Raw genomic sequence first — 18,687 nt, forward strand, 5'->3', positions numbered from 1 at the left:
CGTCAACTGTCCTGCTCCTCTGATGCTGCCTGGCCTGCTGTGTTCCTCCAGCTCCGCACTGTGTTATCAATACTAATTGGTCATTGCATTTGAGTTTAATAGACATGCTAAATTGCCCATAGTGTCCAGGGATGTGTAGGCTAGGTTGACTAGGGGTTATGGGATAGGTTGGGGGCTGGAATGCTTTTTACAGGCTTAGTGCGGACTCAATGGGCCGAACGGCCTCCCTCTGCACTGTATGTCACAGGACAAGGGTGTTTGGCTAATAGAAAAACAAATGTCATGCAAGTTCCATGTTATGGAATTAAAATTATCAATGCACACCCACCCGTTTAAGATGAGATAAAGAGGTACTTATTTTCTCCAAGGGTAGTGAATCTCTGGAATTCTTTACCACAGAGAGATGTCGAGGCTGGGTCATTCATGACTGAGATAGACAAAGTTTTAGTCAGTGAGAGATTGAAGGTTTATGGGGATAAAGTGGGTAAGTGAAATTGAGATTATCAGATCGGCCATGATGCAGCAGGCCCAATGGGCTGAATGGCCTAACTCTACTCCTCTGGCTTATTGGAAACCTGGGAGTAGTTGTATGGTTTCTCACCATGCACAGGCAATACCTGCATTGTGTAACACACAAATATATCAATAATAAAAGACCCATCCTCTCAAAATTCAAGTAAGTGTGGAAATGTCATCACCAGTGTCCTAACAATCTATTTTTGTAAGGGTAATTGACCATAACAATATACATGTATGATTGTAACAAGAAAGAGAAATAGGAGATCTATCTGTGTGTTTGATTTTGTGCTCCTTTCATTGAAACAAATTGGCATCTCTTATCATGTTAAAAACCCAGACTGATCACATAACTAATTGGGAAAAGTATGGATCGTCATTTAACACAGCATCTGTAAATCATGCGAGCAAATTATTAACCAATCAGGAAAACTGGGATAGCCAACAGTTAATACTATTTTAATTGTATTATTAAGATTAAAGGTATCCAGATGGGGAGGCATTGGTTGATACATATAAAGAGAGTCTTTACATTTTGTAAATTCAATATGAACATTTGATTCTTATTACATAGAATCTTATGCAATCCTACCATGTGGAAGCAGGGCATTTTAGCCCATCAAGTCCACACTGACCCTCCAAAGAGCATTTCACCCAGACCCACCCCCCTACCCTACAACCCTGCATTTCCCATGGCTAATCCACCTAGCCTGCACATCCGTGGACACTATGGGCAACTTAGCATGGCCATTCTGCCTAATCTGCACATCTTTGGACTGTGGGAGGAAACTCACACAGACATAGGGAAAACATGCAAACTCCACAAAGGCAGTCAACTGAGGCTGGGATTGAACCTGGGTTGCTGGTGCTGTGAGGCAGCATTGCTAACTACTGAGCCACCATCCCCGTAAGGGGGTCTCTTTCTTAAATTTTGTTTAATTCATTTAATTTAGTTTAATTATTTTGAGAATTATATAAAGGGAGACTTGCATTGCCCTTAGTGGGCTTTGCATGTAAATTAATCAGTTGGAAAACATGGGTGATTTGCTGCTGATAGTGGTTAATAAAGGAAAACAAATACCACAGGTGATTTGGTAATGGGACTAAAAAAAATTCCAAAAATGCTTCTAGACGTAAAAAAAAGAGAAAGAAGCCTAGGATTCTGGTCATTGGTTGGGAAGGAGGCAGACATTTGGAATGTTGCATTCTGTAAGTCAACTTAGTATTGTGCAGAAGATTGGTGTCTCATTTCTTTCTTCATCAAACTGGCTTCAGAATGAATTGATACCTGTCAGTTGGACCAGGAACTGATTCATTCAAATGTGCACTGTTCAAATAAACCACATCTCACTTATAAGTATTTTCTGTAATGCTTCCCAAACTAATTTCCAATGTGATACATTTATCTCTTGGAAATTAACGTGATCTTAATCATAAGCAAAAACAAACAAGTCATTACGGTAAAATGCAGTATATATTGATTAAATTTTTTATAGATCATCATATGGATATGAAAATTTATGTTTTTAAAGAAAATTTATGACATTGAGCTTATCTCAAATTATACTCATACCCTGAACCTCTTTAATGATATCAGAGTGTACTTATAGTACAACCAACAAGATGACTGTAATCATTCTTAATCATCAGCAAAAAATGTAGTTTCCCATTTTAGGGAACCATTATTCCCTGTTTGGGCTGAGACAGGGCCTCTTCCCTAATGGGATCCAGTCTGAGGACAGTTGAAGTTGTCTCAGATCAGTGAACTCGTCTTTATTACTTAAATTATCAAGTAAACACAAAGCAGAAAGGATTCCCTCGAATCAGCATGTATTAATGATGTTGTAAACTCAGTGGGAATATTTCACCTGGTCAGTGAGTGTTATTGACATCATAAACACAGTGGGAATTAACTTTACACTGGTCACAATTTTCAGTAAATCGTAAACATGTTCCAAAGGAACCTATTTCCGATGCTGTGGGAAACAGTGAACATGACAAATCTTCCCATGTGGCTTTCAGGATTTATCTTCCGTTATAGTGGCACTTAAATTGCGTTTATGATACTGAACTGCTTCAGATAGCAGGACTCTGTACTCTCCTCAGCCCCTAGCCTTGTGTAAATCACTCTATTTATATTGCGGAACAGAATCCCTTGCACTGGCAGATAAACACTGAAACCGTGCCGTTGTCCAAAAGTTGTGATTCATGTCTGCATGCCAGACATTTGTTACATTACAAGGAAGGTTGGCATAGCCTGGCAATTGGGGGATGGCAATGCTGACTTGGTGCAGAAAGATCTGTAGTATTAATCATATAGTGGAATGGGAGGCCATTCAGCCCAACTTATCTCTGGTAACTCTTTGCATCAACTATTTAATTAATCCAACTCCTTTGTTCTTTTCTCTTGGCACAGCAAACATTTCAGTTCAAACATTCATCCAATTCACTTTAGCTCATTCCTGCAGAATCTGTTTCCATCATCCTTTCAGGACCCGTGTTCCAGATCATAACAGCTTGCCATGTGAAAGGTATTCCATCATGTTGCTTCTGTTTCTTTTGCCAATTTCCTTCCATTTGTGTCCTCTGGTTACCAACATTCTTGCCACTGCAAATATTTTCTCATTATTTGCTCTATCAAAACTCTTCATATTTTAAACCTCCATCAAACCTTCCCAACTCTCTCTGCTATAACAAGAACAATCTAGTTTCTCCTGCCTCTCTGTGTACGTGAAGCCCTTCAGCATTGATAGTATTCTGTAAATTTCTAATGCACCCTCTTTAAAGGCATCTTTAGACATCTTCCCTGCACAATGCTGCAGCTGGACTCTGACTAATACTATATAAAGTCAATCACAACTTCCTTGCATTTGATTCCATTTTCATCTCCATATAAAGCCGACGGAGGGTGTTGGCTGGCTCAATTGGCTGGGATGGCCGGTTTACAATACACAGTAACACTAACAGCATGGGTTCATTTCCTGCAGCAGCTGAGGTTCCCGTGAGGAGGTGAGGAGAGCCTCAGGTTAACCACTACCAGTCATCTCTCTCCCTCTATCTCCAATGAGGGATCAGTCCTAGACTTCACTAGGGCTATGGCAAGTTCAGCTTCTCTACAAAGCCAAAAGATCTTGCATGATTTTGTTTAGCCGCCGTTTCAGCTCGAGCAGCCTGACCATGACTACGAGAAGCAACATTTACACTGCAGGGTCTGCAGACGTACATGTGGGCCTTGTTTTTCAAGGCAGTCAGGCTGGTATTGCAGTTGGAGGAATGCTGATCATTCTGTAAAGCAAATATGCCATCAGTTTTCTCTTCATATTGCTCTTGTTGTTAGCAGCTTAACAAAAGAAGTCGAAGATTGTATTGCAACCTGATACACAGCTTAGAGAGCCAAACTCTCATGACTTAATAGTTAAAGCCCAATGGATGTGTCATTAAAAACTGCCGATCAATTATTTAGCTGTGTGTTAAGGTAGAAATAGGAGGAGACCATTCAGCTCCTGGAACCTGTTCTAGCATTCAGTTAGATCATGCCTCATTCGTAGCCTTATCTACATAATCCTCAAGACCCTTGCCCAAAAGAGCCAAAATCTTGGCCTTGAAAGTACGAATTGTTTCATATCCTTACAGAATCAAAGAGTCACAGATACGTTACAGCATATTTGGCTCATTGTGCCTGTATCGGGTATTAGGAGAGAGAAAGAGTTCCAAGTCAGCCAAAAACATTCCATACTGCACAGAGCAGTTAAATGTGACTATTCTTTGGAAATGAAGGACAGCAGGAAGAAGCTGTCGAGAGGGGAGAAGGGAAGGAAGAATAAAAGTAAATGTCTGGGATCGAGAAGAACAAAGAAGGTTAGGAACAAGAGTCAAGGGGAGTCGTATGATTGCAGTAAAGAAATAAAACCTTTGCTACAAATTAAATAACTGATTAATCTGATATATTGATGACTCATTTCCAGTTTTGGCAAAACTAAATTTTTAGACGTTTTGGATTTAATTGCTTTCTGAAGGATTTCATAATCATTTAGGATATAGTGTATATTAGTATATAGAATCAGAACCATTTCTCAGTATATAGTAAATATTAGTTCAGTATATAAAATCAGAATAAATTCTCAGTATAATGTACATATTATTACATAGAATGAGAATCATTTCGTATTTGTATATAGAAGCAAAATTCAACCACAACAAGTTTTAAAATTATTCAGGGTCTTGTGTTGTCTTTGCAGCTTTGCCCAAAAGGTTAATAAAATTAGAAATGCTTTTTGCTTTTTTGGATCATGAAACAGTTTTATTCAGATCTTTTTCATTCAATTGAGTCACTTCTTCACTGAAGAGAACAACAGGTAGATGAAATTCTCTGAAAGGCAAACAGAATTTTAATAGAAAAATACATTTTTTTTAGTAAGTCAGTGGACGTTTATTCCCCAGTCCCACAATGTTTTTCATAAAACCTAGCTTGAGAGTTTCCATTCCAGTGTTGTATGTGGATGCTTCTCAGTTTATACCAGAATTGCTATTTATTAGATGTTTGTCAGAATGACAGGATTTAGTTTCTGTTGATGTTTTCGCTGTTCAATGTGTAGAGGACAATCGATAGGTAATTTTCATTTTGGAATTGACTCATGATCCTAATTGATTCTAGTGGATTAATCTTCACAGCAAAAAGTTGTCACCTAATAAACAGCAGATTAGCAGCTAACATAAATCAGTAAATATTAAGCAGTGTCACGTTAATTTCAACACAATGGGAAACCAGGGATGGCAGATGCAGAATAGTTTAGGGGTAAAACTTTGCTATTTCCATTGATGTTAAAGTATGCTGGAATTTTCCCATGGTTTACTACTGTCCAGGTTTCAGCACATTGGCAGCTGATCATGGAATGTACTGTTGCTAGGACAACAAATAACCTCAATTGAAAAGAGCCAACCTCTTTATATTGTAGCAAGATGGTCTGAAAGCTGCTTTGTTGGATGATGTAATGCGATGTATGCAAAATGAGCAAATGGCGTAATTCTATTTAGAAAATCTCCACTGACTCCCCAGGGCTCAGCCAAAACAGTAAGGCCTTCAGGACAATGTTCAATACTTGCCATAAAGTCAGTCCTCCCACAACAGGTGTACCTGCCAGAATGTTTCACAAACAAGGCCAGCACAATAGCTGAAGCAACCAATGGGTCTATTATATCTGAAAGAAAATGCTTGGCGTGTTTCACACAAAACCACATCACTGGTGCTTGGATAATTAACAACGGCTGAGAAATATGACAAAATCCATCAATCAGATACTGCATAGGAATGATTAACAATGCATAGAAGACTGGTTGATTGCTTAGTCAGTAATGATAACATCACTGATCTGATGCAATCTACTTTGGAAGATGTTTTTCTCCAAGTCACTTTCAATGATATTTTCAAATTCCCAGCTGTCTAGCTTTGGCACTGCATTCACCACACTACAGCCACAGTGACTAGTTTTCACAAGCATACTTCACCTCCACCTCTGATGTCTGTGACTTCAATAAAAGCTTTTCTTCCCATTCACCCTAGTAGTTCCACTTGGTTTGGTCGCCATGTCCAAGGACACTGATTAGAATATCTATGGTGCTATATCTATAGCTGTTCTTTACAGGATCTGACTATTGCTTCCTGTTCTACTCTGCTGATATGGCTCCTTTGAGGATTCTGTTTTAATGAAAGTATTTCAAATCTAATTTGTGTGAAACACAGTAAAACAATTCTCATCAACATGGTAAGGAGGTAGATTGTATTTTACAAAACACGCTTCTAATTTTAGGCCCGTGTTAGCAATGCAAATCAGAAAGACCTAAGTTCGATTCCCAGTCTGTGCTGAGTTAAATAAAGCACTTGTCCAATTTTGTTTAGGCCCCTTCCCATACCTCTTTCCCTGGTGCACTGATGATATCATTGGTGCTGCTTTCTCCTCTCATTTGGAATTCGAAAAATTAATCAATTTCACATCCAATTTCCATTCTTTACTCATTTTCATCTAGTCCATCTCTGGCTCTTCTCTTCTCACCTTTGACTTCTCTGTTTCCATTTCTGGGGATGCACTGTCTCCCATTATCCATTGCAAACCCATCATCTCCCACAGTTATCTCGATTACACCTTCTCACATCCTATTTCCTGTAAAGACTCCATTCCATTCTCCCACTTTCTCTATCTTCAGTGCATCTGTTCCAATGATGTCACCTTCCACCACGCTGCTTCTGACATGAATTCTTTTTTCCTCGATCGAAGATTCACCTTCATCTCAGCAGTAACCGACCCATTTTCTGCCTTGAATTCTTCTCCTCACTCCTAGAACTATAATTGTGTTCCTGTGACCTCACTTTCATCCCAGCAGCCTCTACATTCAAAGGATCATCCTCTGCCATTTCCAGCAGGATGTCACCACTGAACGTATCTTCTCCTGTCTCTCAGCGCTCCAGAGGGACTGTTCCCTGGTCCGTAACTCCACCACTTATAAGACTACCTCAAAGCCCCTCCGTGACACCTTCCTTGCCCTTTCACCTTCTCTCTCCTCATTGCCCAAGGCCCCAAACACATCTTCCAGGTGAAACAACATTTTACTTGGACTTTGTTCAGTCTAGTCTACCAAAGTTGCTGGTTACAATGCAGTCTCTTCTACACTAACAAGAATAAATTCAGACTTGGTGATTGTTTTCTGGGACACCTCTACCTCTATAAGGCATTGTTGTGCCTTCTTGACCGTTGCATCTACGTGGGAAGTCCAGGACAGGTCGTCAGTTATTATCACTCTGAGGAACTTGACACTCTCCATCCTCTCAACCTCAGCATCATTGATGTAGATTGATGTAGGGCCTGATTGAACCTGCCTTCACTACACTCTTATGCTTTAATTATTCATTGAGTGAAAATGTTCTTGTACTCTTTTTTCAGTAAAATATCATTTAAATTACTTTAAATTTGTGTCCTCTCACTCTTCAACCTTTCACAAGTGGGAACATTATTTTCTATTTGCTTTCTCTAGACCTCTCATGACTTTTTTGAATACTTCTGTTAAATCTCCTCTCAGCCTTCCCCTCTCCAAAGAAAACAGTATGAACTTCTCCAATCTATCTTCATAACCGAAGTTCCTCATCTCTGGAGCCATCAGCATACACCTTTACAAAGACATTTAGAACTCCCTAAAATAAAACAAAGATCTGCGGATGCTGGAAATCTGAAATAAAAGCAGAAATTGCTGGAGAAACCCAGCAGGTCTGGCAGCATTTGAGGAGACCCTTCTGAAGGGTCACTGCACTTGAAATGTTAACTCTGTTTTCTCTCCACTGATACTGCCAGACCTGCTGAGTTTCTCCAACAATTTCTGTTTCTGATCTAGAATTTCCTAATGGATTATAATTGGCTCTCTATGTTTTTGTTTAGAGCAGGATACAAAGCTGTGTCCATTATTTGTTAAACAAAACCAGCAGTATTAAATCATATAAGAAAAAAACTAGGGATATCTGAATTCATTTCCCACTTGATATTCACTCTGAGACAAATGCAGTTTTTGTTCTAAAATGTATACATTTGAATGATGAAATAATGAGTTTAAACACTACCTCTAAACTATTACTGATAATTCCAAACAGTGATCAATTTAACCTTTTGTAAGAATCACTTGACTTGAAACGCTAACTCTGTTTTCTTCTTCACAGATGCTGCCAGGCCTGTTGAGTTTCTCCAGCACTTTCTGTTTTTATTTCTAACCAAATTATAGGTTATTTGAAAGATTAAGGGAAGTTCAGAAACTGCTTACAATTCAACCACAAGAGGGAACAGTGACACCAATTACTGTTTGATATCAAAACCAGAGTCTGTGAATTATTAATGCTTGTGGAATGACAGATCTCAAAATTTACAACTTTATTTTCATATGAATCGTTAAAGGCAAAATGTTTACATGGGAGATCACTCACATATTGACGTCAGCATACTGTCCTTTAGACCGTGAGAGCTATTTACTCTCAATTTCAGACGTTGACTTCAAAGGTCAGCTATAACAAGGAAGAGTTCCCAAGGTACAATTCGTTGCATAACTGGAGATCTGAGATAAGGTTTCTGATTATTTTTTCAAGATACATCAGTGCAATTCAGGGGGAACTGGCCAAAATCGGAAAATATTGGGGGATTTAAAACTAGTTATACCCAAAACAATTTGCATTTATGTTTTGTGTTATGTTTTATGCTGTTTTGATATCTCATACATTGAAATTTACTGGAATTTAGACCCAACCATGAAACTAGCTGTTAATGGTCACTTTCAGTGTGTTAATAAAAGTCCATCTGATTATTTTTCTGAAGTATGCCAATAAGTACTTTTGAAGGGGAAAATAAAGGAATAGTTATGCTCAACAATCTTACCTGACTGGGCTGGTCATGGAAGATTGACTTGGAGAGAAACTCTCAGGTGTCGGTGTTCCATGTGTCTGCTGCACTTGTCCTTCAGGTCTTGGCGTTCATGATTTTGGAAGATTTGGCAAGTTGGCGCAGTAGACCTGTAGATATGTCAGTGTTGGAGGAAGAGATAATGGGGTGTTACTAAAACACAATGCTTTGTCCTGGACAATGGCAAGCTCTAGTGCTTTGCTGGAAATGGGTTCATCCAAGCAAGTGGTAAATAATTCTATTCCTTAACTGTTTTGCAGTGTTTATATAATGGGAAGGCTTTGAAATGTCAGGACATGAACCACTCACCACAGGATACTTAGCATCTGACCTATTCCTGTAGCCTTATTATTTATGTGGCTGGCCTCATTAGCTTTCTGGTCAATGGTGACCTTCAGGCTGTTGATAAGGGGAGATTAAACAATGGCATTGCCTTAAAAGCCAACAGAGATGGCTTACTCTCTTTGATCACAGATGCCTAGTACTGTTGCCATTTATCAGCCCAAGCCTGAATGTTGTCCAGGTCACATTACATTTATAAAACCCGAAAGAACTGCGGATGCTGTAAATCAGAAACGAAAACAGAAAACCCTGAGTTCTGAGAAAGGGTCACCAAACCTGAAACATTAATTCTGATTTCTCTTCGCAGATGCTGCCAGACCTGCCAAGCTTTTCCAGCAACTTCTGTTTTTGTTTCACATTACATTTAAGTTTTGTGCCATGTTTTATCAACGCGGTCAGAAACTGCTTCATAATCTGAGGAATTATCTGAGTGGAACATCAGCAAACATCCATTTTATGAGGAAGCAGCTGTAGATGCTGGGCCTTGATTTGAAAATATAGAACTGTTTTACTATTTTGTGAACACAACATTGATATTTTGTTTTTATCTTTCATGGGAGGTGGGTGTCACCAGCATTAATTGCCAATCCCTAATTGCCCTTGAGCTAGGGACTTACTGGGCCACCTCCGAGGGCCGTTAAGAGTAGCTGTACTTCTGAAGACAGATGTAAGCCAGACCAGGTGAGCACAGCAGTTTTCCTTCCTTAAAGGCAGAAGTGAACCAGATGGGTTTTTACAACAATTGATGGTGGTTTCACAATGACCATGATTCCAGATTTATTGACCGATTTTAAATCCCGCCATGTCATGGTGGGATTTGAACCCATGACCGCAATGCAAGAGCCTGGGCCTCAGAATTACCACATTGCCATCGTCTCTCCATTCAAAAAGTATGTCTGTTTCAGAAGTGTATACATTGGTGTACCCTTTGAAGAATGCAATGGTCATTCCACTTTAAACGCAGTCTAGTGTACACCATCATGAAGAAGTATATGATGGTTCTGGATTGCTACACTACTCATGATGCAGCACAACTACATAGAATCCCTACAGTTTGGAAGCAGGCCATTCGGTTCACACTGACCCTCTGAAAAGCATCCCACCCAGATCCACCCCATCCCCGAAACCCTGTATTTCCACTGGCTAACCCACCTCGCCCACATATCCCTAGACTATGGGGCAACTTAGCAAGGCCAATCCACCTAATCTGCACATCTTTGAACTGTGGGAGGAAACCAGAGCACCCAGGGGAAACCCACCAAGACAAATGGAGAATGTGCAAACTCCACACAGACAGTCTCCTGGAAGATGGAATTGAACCTGGGTCCCTGGTGCCATGAGGCAGCAATGCTAAGCACTGAGCCACTGTGCCACCCATACAGCTATCAGATCATGAGAGATTTTGTCTTCAGCTTAATCATCTTGAAATCACAAAAATATACAGAAAAGTTCAGAAAACACTAAACAAAGTAAAACAACTAGGTTTTTAAAAATGGCTGGACTTGTCACACCTGACAGCAAAGGCTCGTCCCGTAGTGACAGGGGAAAGTTTGTTCTGGGAAGTGATCAAATCTGAGACACCAATTAAACTCTAGCCCATGGGACATGCATGAATTAAATGTTTAGATATAGGTTCTCCCCAATGTTTGTTTGATAACAGACAAGTCCATTGATGAAATGCAGAATGATTGCTCCTGGGGGTTTGGGGGACATCTCACCCATGAGTGACAATAAATCTAAACCATGTCAATGCTTGAGGTTGTAAAACCTTTTCTCACTGAAACTATAAAGAAACTTTGGGCTGCCGCAATTTGATTAAACAAAAACACCCCTCTGTTTTACAAAGGCATGGCCCATAAAAGTCGGAACAGTAAAACAAAGGAAACATAAAATGAACTAATAATATTATCGTCTATACTCTAATCCTTATGGTTTCCATGGTTGCAGAAGGCCTTGAGAACGCTAGTGGACAGTGTGCTCCCGCCTCAGAGCCATCTGAGTGTAGAGTAGACAATGAGTGAGAGGCAAGGCATGCCAGAGTGACCACCCCAGGCCCATAACCAATCCAGAGCTCCAGGAGGTTACTGCGAAACATAGTCATTCTACTTGGCAAGCTCTGCCGACACTGTAAAGATTAAAGATGTCCTCTTGCAGAAACTCTCATTACTGCTCAAACCAGCTTGAAGAATGCCCCAGGGCACAGCAAAACTAAACACACTGACTGATGATCTGGCGACCCAATACAGCACTCAGATTCTTCCCTTGATGACACTGTTAAAAAATAATCTGCTGGCGACTGTGAGTGTTATCGGAGTTTAGCTTTTCTTTGGTCATTTTTTTGCACCCTTCACTTCACTTCCTCTCCCTATGTTAATATGTTCCTGTTTGAGGTGCCTTTCAGTCAAGTCCAGACACACTTTTGTCACCTTCAAAGGGTTAATAGTTGGCAAATAAATATGCAAGGTTGACTGTGGATTTCAAAATTAAGTGTGACAATACAATTAGTCATGGCACATGCCAACATTCCAATGGTGTTGTGCAATGCGTTTTCATCTTTTGTAAACTGTGCCATTACATAAAAGCACAATTTAGTAAAGCAGCATGTAAAGTAAACATACATAAGATAAACTTATGGATAAGAAAGGTGTTAAATGTTTTATTGTCTGCTGCAGTTTTTTTTTTCTAAATTCCTGTCCAGATCTGTGAGCCTGGCCAATTTTTATTAATAGTACACCACACACTCTAGGGACTAAAGTGTAAGGTTTCTGAATGTGCACCAGGAAAAAATGCTCAGCCATGATCAAATTCAACAGTGGAACAGGCTTCAGCAGCTGAATAACCAATGCCTGTCCCTTTGCTGATCTGTTTTGCCAATATATCATATAGACCACTCAGCAAAGCTGACCTACTTTCTACTATTCACACCCATTATTAGCGCCTATTTTGTATCTCACTCTCTCCTCTCCCACTATCATCACCTCCCTTGTCTTTTGAAAACCAAAAGAACTGTGGATGCTGTAAATCAGGAGCAAAAGCAGAAGTTGCTGGAAGTGCTCAGCAGGTCTGGGAGCATCTGTGGAGAAAAAATCAGAGTTAAAGTTTCAGTCCGGTGACCCTTCCTCAGAACACTTCCTCAGTTCTGGTTTTGTCCCTTGTCTTTTGCTTTGGGCACCCTCCTTCTCTACTCACTCCGCCTTTCAACTTTGTCAACCACATGAAAGCCAAATTTACCAGCTCCCTTCTGTTCTATATCGGAATTCAAACTTTAACTCCATTTTCCTCTAATGTTCAAATGTTTCCCTTTCCATAGATACTACCAAACCTGTGGCGTTCTCTAGCATTTATTTTTGTTTTGGATCTCCAGCATCTGCAGTATTTCGCTTTCATTATCATATTAATCTGTGCTGTAAAATTCTATGACTAATAACAGTTGACTTGCCTACTTTTTATAAATGTGGTCATGGTTGAATGACTATTAATGATTTTAATTGAGATGGAACAGAATTAGATTTAAGGTTCCACTAAAGTGTCTTTTAATTCCACCCAGCTCTGTAGATAATCAATGTCTGAGTATCACCTTCACATTCTTATGTTATATCCAAGTCAATTACATTTTTTTGATAGCCATTTGTTAACGTAATTCCAACACTCATGAATTATCTCTCATCCTGAGTCATGTAATGTCATCAGTATAATTAAGGATGGCAGGCAGGATTAATTTGATGGAGTATTGATGTAATTATAAGTGCCCAACCCAATTTCAAACTTTCTTTTTCTCTACAAGTAATAACATTCAAACGTTCTTGTAGCTCAGAAAGTAAGGGAGAAGATTTAAGCTAAAACCCCATGCCAACACATCTAATTCTAACTGGGAACAAAAACCCAAACTCGATTATTTGGTTAGTGGAATTACTGCCATAGGTAGAAAGTCTATCAATGGGGCAGAATTTCCTGAGAGGTGGTAATTAAAGAGCTATTCGTTAATTTTAAAAAATTATTATATGGCATGTGGACTTCACCCAAATGATCAGCAATTACAAAATCCCGACTGTGAGAATGCAGGCCCATTGAATCCACACTGACCCTCCAAAAACCATCCCACCCAGACTCACCTCCCTACCCTATCCCTGCATTCCCCTTGACTAATTCACCTAGTCCACACATCCCTGGACACTATGTGCAATTTAGCATGGCCTATTCACCTAACCCACATATCTTTGGACTGTGGGAGGAAACTCACACAGGCACAGGGTGAATGTGTGGACTCCACACAGACTGTTGCCCAAGCATGGAAGTGAACCTGGGTCCCTGGCACTGAGAGGCAGCAGTGCAAGACACCAGGCCACCCATTCTCTAATGACCCCTTGAACTGAGTGACTTCTAGATCAGTTCAGAGGGCAGTTAAGAGTTAACTGCATGAGCTTGGAGTCACGTGTAGGCCAGACCAGGTAAAGATGGCAGATTTCCTTCCCTAAGGGACAATAGTGAACTAGATGGCTTTTAATGACAATCAATGATGGTTGTCGTGGTCACCATTACGTACTAAGATTAAAATACAATTCCAGATTTATTAATTGAGTTTGAAGTTGATGAACTTCTGTGAAGCTGATTTGAATCTGTATCCTCAGAGATTAGCCTTAGCTGTGTGGTTTATTTTTCCAGTGTAGTTGCCATGACACTCTCCTGGCTATTTGTCTGTATCTTTATGTGCTTATTTGCTGATATTAATTTTGCATAAATGTCTTGCTAACCTCATTAACAAGTGGCCTCTGCTCACTGTGCTTGCTTGCAAACCTTTGAGCAGTTTCTGAGAATTAAGTTGGATTTTTTTTTAGCCCAAAAGGCTTTTTGTTAGGTTTTTGAATGGGTTTCTTTGAACTAAACAAGGCATTGATTATTGCACTCAAATGATAATTCTGCATATTTTCTAAGTCATTTTCAGTAATTTAAAATTAAGTTACTCTAGGCAGTGGATTGACCCAATTTGTTTGTGACAAACCAATTTTCAGATCTAATATAAATTATGAAGAAGTCTGCGTGTAAAAACTCAGAAAATTCTGCCCCAAGCAAACTCAGTTGGCCTGCAACAGTAGCTTACTTACCCAAGCTCAAAGATGTTAGGTGTAAGCAAACAATAATTAGGAAGCAGGAACCGTAAAGGTGTGCCTCCCAAATGCTTTCTCTCTGTGACCCCATTTTGAGGCTTGAAAATTGTTGTGGCCCTTCAGTGAGAACTGTAAGAATTGAGGGAGGGGCCTGACAGAGCTGGGGCCTTATTAGAGCAGGAGCCCAGTTGTTATAGTTAGAGCTACATGGCAGCCATCGCTGCCTCAGATCTCGTGATCCCCCACTTCCATCCTCCTGGTTTTCGTGAAGCCAAACCCCAAATTATAAATAAAAGATTGACCTGGTTAAAGCAACACAGGATGGAGTGCCTGCAAGCTTCCAGCTACTGGATTAGGCTACAATCTGACTCAGTTTGAACTTGGCTGGTTGTTTATGATGTACGTAGAAAAGAGAAGGCTATTGGTACAGCAATGACTTATAGAGCGCTGCAGATCTGCCTGTGTCCAAGCATGGATGATAAAGCATTCCAGACAATCAATTCCATTCCCTAGCATATTTTCTTTGAATAAAGTGACCCAGTGTTGCCTGTGAAAAGCAATGGGTTAGGCCGAAGGACACCAGCTTGGGTCCAGTGCAGCACAGCTCATCAAGCAAGCTGTGAGGCTACACTGACTACTTTGTCCGCACCATGACCGTGCAACTGGAGATGCAATTCAATCAAAGTACAGAAACCTCATGCAGAGAGATACATCTCAAACCCAAACTCCAACGAACTAGTTCCAGCAGCTTTCTCTGTGACATGGTCCAGATTAGCCAAAGTAATGGGCTACTATCATCGTACTGCTGAAAGGACATTCTTTGACATCTTGAAGCTGGCGCTATTTTCTGTTATGCTGCTTAGCCAACTTCCAGGGTTCCCCCTGCTTATCTCAAATCCACCCAAATCCTCATTGAGTGGCATTCCCAGGGAGTTATACTCCCCCAGACCCTCTGAGGATGGTCAAGCAGCAGCAGCTCATAGAATACTCCAGGTCTGTTATTTGAAAGTCCACCTCTCAGTTAAATCTGGATTCTGGGAGACACTAGGCTCAATGGCCAGCCCAGCAGGGGATTTCCCCATTGCTAACAATCCTGGCAAGGCAGACTAATGACACTCTGAAGCAGGACTCTGTGTTGAGTGTGAGTCAGAAAGAGACCGGTGACAGTCAGGAAGCAATCTGTATTTCTGTATGTGTGTGTGTCAGAGGGAGAGACGAGTGACAGCCCTGAAGCAGGACTCTGTGTATGTGTGTGTGTGAGTCAGAAAGAGATTGGTGACAGTCAGGAAGCAATCTGTATTTCTGTGTGTGTGTGTGTGTGTGTGTGTCAGAGGGAGAGACTAGTGACGGTCCTAAAGCAGGATTCTGTGTATGTGTGTGTGTGTGTATGTATGTATGAGTCAGAAAGAGACTGGTGACGGTCAGGAAGCAACCTGTATTTCTGAGTGTCAGATGGAGACTAGTGACAGCCCTGAAGCAGGACTCTGTGTATGTGTGTGTGAGTCAGAAAGAGACAGTGACAGTCAGGAAGCAATCTGTATTTCTGTGTGTGTGTGTGTGTGTGTGTGAGTCAGAAAGAGACTGGTGACAGTCAGGGAGCAATCTGTATTTCTGTGTGTGTGTGTGTGTGTGTCAGAGGGAGAGACGAGTGGCAGCCCTGAAGCAGGACTCTGTGTGTACGTGTGTGTATGAGTCAGAAAGAGACTGGTGACAGTCAGGAAGCAATCTGTATTTCTGTGTCAGAGGGAGAGACGAGTGACAGCCCTGAAGCAATCTGCTCTTCTGTGTGTGTTGTGTCATAGAGAGGGACAGGGATTGGGCCATTCTCCTCGCCAGAAGAAGCACGCGATTCGTGAACGTGCCCGTCACAAAGCGCGTCCCCGACCGCCCACAGCTCACCTCCGGCGTGGCTCCATTCACAGAATGTTGCAACATTGCGGCTGTGGCTCGGGATCCCGGCGTTGGCAACATTGTGTCTGCAAACTCATCAGGAGCCAGTGCTGGGGCTGAAGGAACTGGCGCCGGCCTCACTTTTGTAGCCGATTCTGTGAGTTACCGAGTGTCCCTAAACCTTTACTTTCTATCCGTCTGTGTGATTGCGTATCTGTGTGTGGAAATGCCTCTCCTGTTTCCTACTGAAGGCAGTGCCCTGACACGGCCCTTTCCCTTCCCAGCTCATTGGCTCCACTCCGGGACAGGGCATCAGCATCTGATCCCCAACCAGCCCTTTTCATGCGGGAGGGGACGGGGAGGGTTTGACTGATCGGGAGCAGTGTGTCGCTGCGGGATAAGGACCGGGGGAGCTCTCAGTTCCCCAGGTCAGTTTCCTGGGGACGGAGGTCAGGGTTACTCTGAGCGTGGGGGACCCGTGGACATGTCCAACCTGTTACTGGCTGCTCAGTGGGTTACAAGCAGCAGCGATCCGCTGTGGAATTCTCCCACATTTCGGTTTGACAAGCTCTCTCACTTGTGGTGTTTACGGAGCTGTATTTATTTTTAAATCTCTTAAGCGAACGCGTTAAAGCGACTTTCAGAATGCAGCGAGTGTGCGTGGAATGTCTGTTGGAGAAGGCTCCTTTCTCTCTCTCATATTTTGTTCCAGTGTGAGTGCAGTAGACTGAGCTGATCCCACTTGCCGTGGTATCTTCGGCGTTTGACCGTCTCTTGGTGTTTTATTCAAGGAGAGTGAAGAGTTGGTGTTTCTGAAGTCGGAGTGTGTTAGTGAGTGGAGAATCTTCATTCAGAGTGTTCTGAGCAGCCAGTGACCCTTGGGAGCTGGGGGTAACCTGCCGATTGGATTTGGCATCTTGCCTCCCCCCCCCTCCCCATTTCGTTCAGGTTTCCAGAAACTGGGATTGAGTGAGTTCCAGGGGATCGCGTGGTATGTTGTCCTGAGCCCCTCTCTGGAAATAAATGGGTTTGGGCGCCTTTCTGTTTGTAAACTCCCAATTTCATCCGTGTTTGAAAGAAGGCAAGCTATTTTTCAGCCAACACTAGATCTTTCTGATCAACACTTGCCCTCACAACCATCACAAAACAATCTGTCAGGTGATCACACTGAACCGCGAACTATCATTTGCCCAAAAAAAAGCACTGGGCTGGGCCAGGTCCTTCGGGGTGTGTTTTAACATAATCACCACCAGAAACACTGAAGTAGTTTCAAATCTCACCCTGCCAGCTGTTGAAACGGTGCGAATGTGAACGATGTTATCCGTCCCCCAGTGGGAAGGGGGGTCGCTTTAGCGCTCCCTGAATTTCCGAGGAATACTGTGTTCTCTGAAAGGGGATAGAGCCCCCCTTTCCCCAGCTCCATTGGTGTTACTTCGCCGTAAGTTTCCCCTCTGAGCGTACACCACGCTCGGTTTGGACCGAGTTAGACACGGGAGAGGGATTTCTGCGGAGCGCATGCATGTTATTTTGTTTTCTGTATGCTTTCTGCCATGGGATGTGGGAGTCGCTGGCGAAACCAACATTTATTGCCCTTTCCCTCATCGAGTTTGAGTTGAAAGGCTTACTGAGGACCTTTCAGTCTTTACGCCAACCCTCCCTCCTATTGCTATGGGCCTGGAGTCACATAAGGGCCAGACCAGGGTAAGATTTTCATTCCAAAAGGACATCATTCGTGAGCCAGAGGGCTTTTTTTTTAACCACAGTCGATAATAGCTTAAAGAAATTGCTGGAGAAACTCAGCAGGTCCGGCAGCATCTGTAGAGAATGTAAACAGAGGTAACGTTTGGACTCCAGTGACTCTCTTTATCATCAATGATAGCTTCATGGTCTCAGTCACTGCACCTCGCTCTTAATTCCAAATGAATTAGACACTGGTTAGACTTCAACTAGAACATTGGGTCCAGTTGTGGGTCCCATGTTATAGCACACTGGAGAGATGAGGAGCTTCAGTTGTGAGGGTACGAAGAGTCCCCAGGATAAAATTGGGTTCCATTCCTGAGTACGTTTGTAAGTTGATTTGTATGTATATCAGAACACGATACAGCACAATATAAAGTGGCCATTTCTAAGTACAATGGGGTTAAGATCTTTAAAATTCCCAGTAATATGGGATCTCGTTCATAAGAACAAGCAATCGTTTGTAAATCAGGGAGCGCCTGCAGATTGAAGAAGTTGGGACTGTTCTCTTTGGAGGGAAAGCGACTGAGAGGAGATCTGAGCGAGGTATTCAAAATCATGAGCTGGCCGGATGGAGTAGATAGAGAGAAGCAGTTCCCCCTGATGAAAGGAAAAAAGAATGAGCAGGCATAGATTTCAAATGACCACACAAGTGAAGCCAGGGTGGG

The 18,687-nt window shown here is 41.8% G+C and overlaps 1 protein-coding gene across 1 annotated transcript in view; it reads left to right on the forward strand.

Moving 5' to 3' along the window:
- The first annotated feature begins 15,831 nt into the window (after positions 1-15,831).
- The window catches only part of LOC109924193 (FERM domain-containing protein 6-like), a 74,126-nt gene continuing 71,270 nt past the window's right edge, over positions 15,832-18,687 (forward strand). Inside the window, exon 1 of the mRNA XM_048600936.1 lies at positions 15,832-16,439. The gene's annotated coding sequence lies outside the window, so the exon portion shown is untranslated. The remainder of the gene's footprint in view (positions 16,440-18,687) is intronic.

The sequence above is a fragment of the Rhincodon typus genome, chromosome 9 (assembly GCF_021869965.1).
Source record: "Rhincodon typus isolate 14 chromosome 9, sRhiTyp1.1, whole genome shotgun sequence".
Lineage (NCBI taxonomy): Eukaryota > Metazoa > Chordata > Chondrichthyes > Orectolobiformes > Rhincodontidae > Rhincodon > Rhincodon typus.